Source organism: Ostrinia furnacalis, unplaced genomic scaffold (genome assembly GCF_004193835.3).
Source record: "Ostrinia furnacalis isolate ACB-3 unplaced genomic scaffold, ASM419383v2 OfSCF6616, whole genome shotgun sequence".
Lineage (NCBI taxonomy): Eukaryota > Metazoa > Arthropoda > Insecta > Lepidoptera > Crambidae > Ostrinia > Ostrinia furnacalis.
Genome location: NW_021136855.1, coordinates 82,979 through 89,508, shown reverse-complemented (window position 1 = coordinate 89,508; position 6,530 = coordinate 82,979).

Here is a 6,530-nt window from a genome sequence, read left to right as displayed (position 1 = left end):
AGGTACCCACACAATGTCTATTTTTAGAAAATTACTGTTAACTGAAAGTTGTGCGTCTACTGGTAGCTAGAATTCAAAGTATTTTTTCTCATTCTTAAGTATTTAAACTAGAGTTAAATAAATCTTTGTACACCTAATTTATTTTAAAATTCTCGTGATCTATCCTATCTCTGATGTAGCGTTTTAACAAAACCTATACTCGAATGTCCATATCTACCGATTTTTTAAGAGAAACCTAAAACAGACAACTGATACGTTTGTACAAATCCCTGGTAATTGATCTGTCAATAACAAGAGCTTTGGTAAAAATTGGGTAGGTATCGTCTGACCTTTTCAGGTTTTCAGCAAACTCTTTGATAGCATAAAATCAAATACGTTATAGATATCTATAGATATATTTCGGCATTGACGGTGGAGGTCATGTCATGTGAATCAATAAAATAGTATATTCAAAAACGTATTTAGAGCTAGGACCATAAAAACTGATATAACGAAATCCGCAATCGATAACCACTTTTTGGAAAACATAAATTTTAATCGTTTGAACATTTTTTATGCAGTTCTAAATTTCCTGTATTTTGAATCAGGAGGTACATGCATGCTTGTAAAAGGTGTTGTATAAATAAAATTTATTGTTTTTTCTGTAACTTAGATCATTGCATTCGGTATAAACTATAAATTGAAAACGTACGTGGTTTAGAATTTGACAAAGTTAGTACCACCGCCAGGCTTGCCACTCAAACGTCAGTTAAGACTAATCGATAGCCGACTGCTGTCCACTTTTTTCCATGATTGAAATGTTCGTGGCTCACTAGATAATAGGATATCTGTTATCAATTGCCCGAAGCTTTACGTGGATTTTAATCTGTCACTAAAAATAGTCGTAGCACGTCCTTCTTTATAAATACTACTAAATAAGGAGTTACCTATTTTTCACCAATTTTCATGTGTCTATGTGTTTTTACACGAAAGAGAAATTAAAGAAAATAAATTATTATACTTGTTTTTGGTGATGGTAAGAAGAAAAGAATAAGAACAATTTGATACCAAAATTAATCTTATCGCTATAGATTTCGCGGGGGATTCTAATTAGATTCGATATTTTAATCCTAGAAGTTTTAATTGGACTCGAGTCTATAAACTTACTTGACTTGAGTCCAAATAAACTAGAAGTTTTAATTGGACTCAAGTCTATAAAGTTAAATATCGGGGACAGATGGTCTGGCGTGGGTATTTTCTAAAAATAATCGTTGAAATCAATCGGTTACTTTATGCTTTCAGCGAGAATCCTGCCAAGGCACTTAATCGCTTTTAGATTTACGATCGTCTTGGAAATACAATTTTAAGTGTATTTTCCACTATAGTAGTGCCTTAGCCCGTGACTTGACACGTGCAGTTTTTGCTTTGTCACAAAAAGGTGATATAGAGCATCTCTGGAACTTTACGTACCTATGTACATACACAACATACATAGGTAAATAAAATACAGTACACTGAAATATTTTTTATTAAATACCAACAGGATCTTTTAGGATCTATGTTTATGGCGTTAAGTATATTGAATTGTAGAAAATGTTAACATATGAGTCTGTAATTATGTTACAATAAAAATTAACCCTATAATCTATATAACCTAATAAGTACTGTGTAAGTACTTAAAGCCATAACTGCCAAAATACTAGTTTATAAAAATAAAATATTTTCGATTTCGATTTTTGACTAATATTTCTCTCTGCAATTTAAACAATTAGGAACCGAATTAAAGTAGATCTATTCAAATAAACGTCGATCTGGAGATGCAACTTGAAACTGTATGTCGTAGCGAACTCTTGTGTTTGTCTCCCGCTGGCATTCTATCAATTTAACGTGTTTACCGAGAAAAAGCCAAATCAAACAAACTACAGTTTTAGTCCTCGGCTAACATTTGTTCTTTATTGACGACACTGCTCCTTAAGGCACCAACACACATGTTAAACTAGCACGAATGAAAAGCATGCTTAGCAAAATATCTCATGTGATGAATTAGGCTTTTGTCTTCATTACCCTATCTAATTCATCAGAGGCAAATCGACGATTCTTTTCTAGTACTTTTAAACATTTTATTTCCTGTAAGTGCACACTGATGCAAGGTATTTTAGTGATGAGCAATCTCTCAGGACTACGTCTCTTTGATACTCATATAAGTAGCATGCTAGTACGACGTATGCATGCTTAGAACTCGTGTGTGGGTGTCTTTACTCTGCTGTCTGTGAGGAGGATCAAAATGTAGTACTTATTCGCAAAACGGATTAGGTTTGGCAATGGCATTGCTTTAAACTTATTTCTGTAGCGACAAATAGTAAACCGTAACGTCTAGACGCGAGTATTTGGCACCTCTATGACACCTACGCGCTACTTTCAAATGGTATTACGCTATTCAAGGGAGCTTTATTTTTTATTATTGCGGTTAAACCTTATTACGTAAATGTATCTTTGTGGCAATAGTCATTTACAATCATTTAGGTAAGGCTTTCTTTTCAGAAAATAGTAAGTCAATTTTTCTCATCGATAAGATATTGTGTGAACCTAAAAGTACTTATTATAAGAGTCACTTTACGAGCAAGTTTGTGAATAATAATCCACGTTGGTTCAAACGCTGCCTATAAATACCTCCTCAACGTATTTTTATGGTACCATATTTTTACTATATGTATAGGTAAGTGCATGATTTTATTTTGCTTTACCTCGTTTTCCCTGCTGCACTTTATTCCATTAATATGCTTATGGCTCTCAGTTGCATCGCTGCGCAGCAATTAATTGATTAATCGATGACCTCGAATGGATACGAAAGTCACTTTAACTAAAGCAAGGTTATTCGAGTTACATCTTCCAAGCTTCCACGCCATTTTGTGTTTGTAAAGTCTGATAAATTACACTTTATTAGAATGAAATGACGCTTTATTAGAATTATCACAAACATTTTGTGTTACAAAATGAAAGGTCCTCGTTTGCAGCCTACAGTGTTAGTCGAGAAATTTATTGTAGACCAGCACAGATTGTCAGCTACTGTTTAGCATTACATACTCTTATTTTCAGAGATTGTATCTATCTGTGCGAGGTACTAGGAACAGCTCATCGGACCAAACGTTTTTGTTGCACAATCGTACCTACTTACTACAAATACGCAAGAACAGTATTAGTAGTAAGTAAAACGTATACTGTAGACTGGCCCAAAGCGGGCACCTTAAGGTAAAGTAGGAAAAAAACACACAGAATAAGCAAAACGGAATAAGTTTTTATCGTGATCAGTTACTACATTTATTGTAGTTTGACATGGCGTTTTCAAATCATTCATTTGTCTAATATATAAAAAGTAGGCACTCAAATACGAAACACTATCACTTGCTCACTTTGCCCGAGGGGGTGGCCTAAAGCGAGCACCGGCACACGGGCAAAACGGGCATGCAGAGGGCAATAGTTGTTTTATTATTTTTACTATATAATTTTGACCTTTGAATAATAAGGAATGTCTCTATTCAAACACAGAATGAGAATCATACTTTCTTTATTGCGAAAAAATAGATTCTAGACATAAAAATTAAAACATAAAACTAATCAGAAGGAACTCTCTTTGAATAATGCAGTCTTGAATCATTATCTTATAGTATTTTGAAGCTTTTGAGCTGAAGTATTACAGCTTCACTCCAAGAACCTTGTTGTGATTTTCTTTTATATTTATTTACCATCTAAAAAGTCAAATAATAAGAGATTAATGTCTACACTAAAGTCTGTTTTTCTTTGCTTGTCCAATATTGTAAACAATCTTAATATTTCTTTTTAACGAAATAATTCGTTTTAAAATAAGATAAACACAAAGCTCACAACCTAAATAGGTAAGTCATCGTTGAACGCCGATATCTTTTCAAATCATATAATTAATTATATTTTTTTTCACTGATATTACTTTAAAAGAAGAACGGTCACACCCCATACAAAAAAAACCCAGACCCGACAGAAACGAGACATACCTCAGTTTTTTTGTCATGTCTTAATTAGTTAAATTATATATATTTTATATTCGAAATCTATGTATAACACCAAAATATTACCCTTTGTTTTTGTTCAGGCGTCATACAAAAACTAATACAAAATGCCTATTTATCACCAAAATTGGTAAATGTATGTACCTAAATGTCTATTACAGCTGCTATGGAATGTATCTAGGTGATCTGGAAATACAGCCGGATTATACAGGGTGGTTATACATATGGAACAATAAGTGGATGCTCCAATTCTATAAATCACTAAGTCCATTTTTCCACTTTTGAGAAATGGCGTATTGAATTATTAATTTTAATACTGAAACTAAACTAATGGAAATTAAAATGAAATAAAAATGTATGTTTTACTTTTATAAAAGTTCTTTAATTTCTAGGAACAAAATCAACAATATCTTAAATAGTTCCGATAAACCTTAAACTTTAAATCGTTGGACTTATTTTAAATGAACGGACTAAGGGATATTTAATCAATAGTTTATGGACTTAGTTATTTTAATTTTGTACTCTTATATATCACATAATATGTATTCATAAAATTTTCATAACTTAGGTTCACATTTTTACTTACTTATCAATATTATTTACTTACATATACAGGGTGACTGGAACTGAACCCGCCATAGCTAATAGGCGTATAGAGGAGGTCATTAATTTGCAAATTATTGAACCTTACTTTCTATGGCTAAAGTTTTATAGTTTAGGAGATATTATGTCAATTTTTATACTTTTTTCAGATTTTTCCGAAATTTGACCTAAAAACTGCTTCAATTTTTTTTCTCGCGTGATTTCAACAGATTTTTTTATTTGATATTAATATCGAATATGTCTTTATTCAAATAAAATAAATTTCTGATCCAGATAATGATTGAATAGCTAGTTACGAGCTGCCAAAGTTCAACAAAAGTACAAACCACGATAAAAAAATCTACTTCAAATTCAATTGAAACAAAAATTAATGGTGATAATGGATTGCCAATAATCTTAAAAATATCTCCAGCTTCTCTTCTTTCCAATGATATATCAAACGTTGTAATTGGATATTGAAATTTATCAAAAATTCAAAGTTTATGGAAGAAAATGGAGTAATAATACAAAAATTATCCATACAAAGTTGATTTTGAATTTTTTTAATTTTTTTTTCTTTATAATGTGTACTTTTAATTTACATTTTTTTCTAAACCGAATAGTTTGCGTGACAGACGCTTCCAAAGTGGAAAAAAGTCGCCCACTAACTTCTAAAATAAGAAAATGAAAAATCTAAAAAAAGCATATTTTATGATGTACATTACTATAAAAACTACCAACGAAAATTGTTTTGAACGAGATCTAGTAAGTAGTTTTTTTTAATACCTCGTAAATCGTAAACCGCTTATTACCGCGTAATCTTTCATACAAATAACTTAAATTAAAAAAATGTATATTTCATAAATCAATGGTACGGAACCCTTATTTCTAAACTATACAACATATCGAAAAACTAGTTACTGATTCTGAAAGTGCTTCATGAGCTCTTTCAAACGGCATCAATAATGAGTTACAGATTATGGAAGCTGGTAACATTGAATTTTTGGATTTTGTAACTTCTCGTTTCCACCCTGTATAATCCAGCTGTATCTCCAAGTCACCTAGATACATTCCATAGCAGCTATTCAGGTACATACATTTACCAATTTTGGTGATAAATAGGCATTTTGTATTAGTTTTTGTATGACGCCTGAACAAAAACAAAGGGCAATAATTTGGTGTTATACATAGATTTCGAATATAAAAAATATATAATTTAACTAATTAGGACATGACAAAAAAACTGAGGTATGTCTCGTTTCTGTCGGGTCTGGGTCACAGATGACCGTTCTTCTTTATAAAAAGATTGTTTACATTGTTCAACTAGCAAAGAAAAACGGACTATACCTACACGATAAATATAGAGGACTAACAATAAAAGCAAGTTAGTTTATATGGCTATGAAGAGGGTAAAATGGGCATGCTCATTTTGCCCTGCTCACTTTGCCTTTTGCGCCACACCACGTTTCATAAAACATAAACTGTAATTCTTTTTAAATAATTTTCAAGGAAATATCCTTAAAACACGGTAAAGTAGGTGCAACACATTACGCATACATTGATAATAACGTACGTCACTCAGATTAATCCAAAACACAACGAACATACCTTTGTTTTTTCAAATAAAATTGACGAATTTCGTTTATCGCTGTCCACGCGTGGTGTTGTCACTCGGAGGTGGCGCATACGACTTCCGCGGGAGCGGCGGGGCGGGGGGATAACATTAACAAGACAAGACAACAAGTCGAGCAAATGAGTGTAAGTTTAGAGGGGGGTGCCTGCTTTAGGCGGAGTGCCCGCTTTGGGCCAGTCTCCCCTAGTCTGATGTATGTCTACTAACATTATTTTGTAAAGTAAGATTGATGACTTGAATGCAGCATCGTGAAAAAGACAAAATGGTATAGATATTGATGCCTACTTATCGGA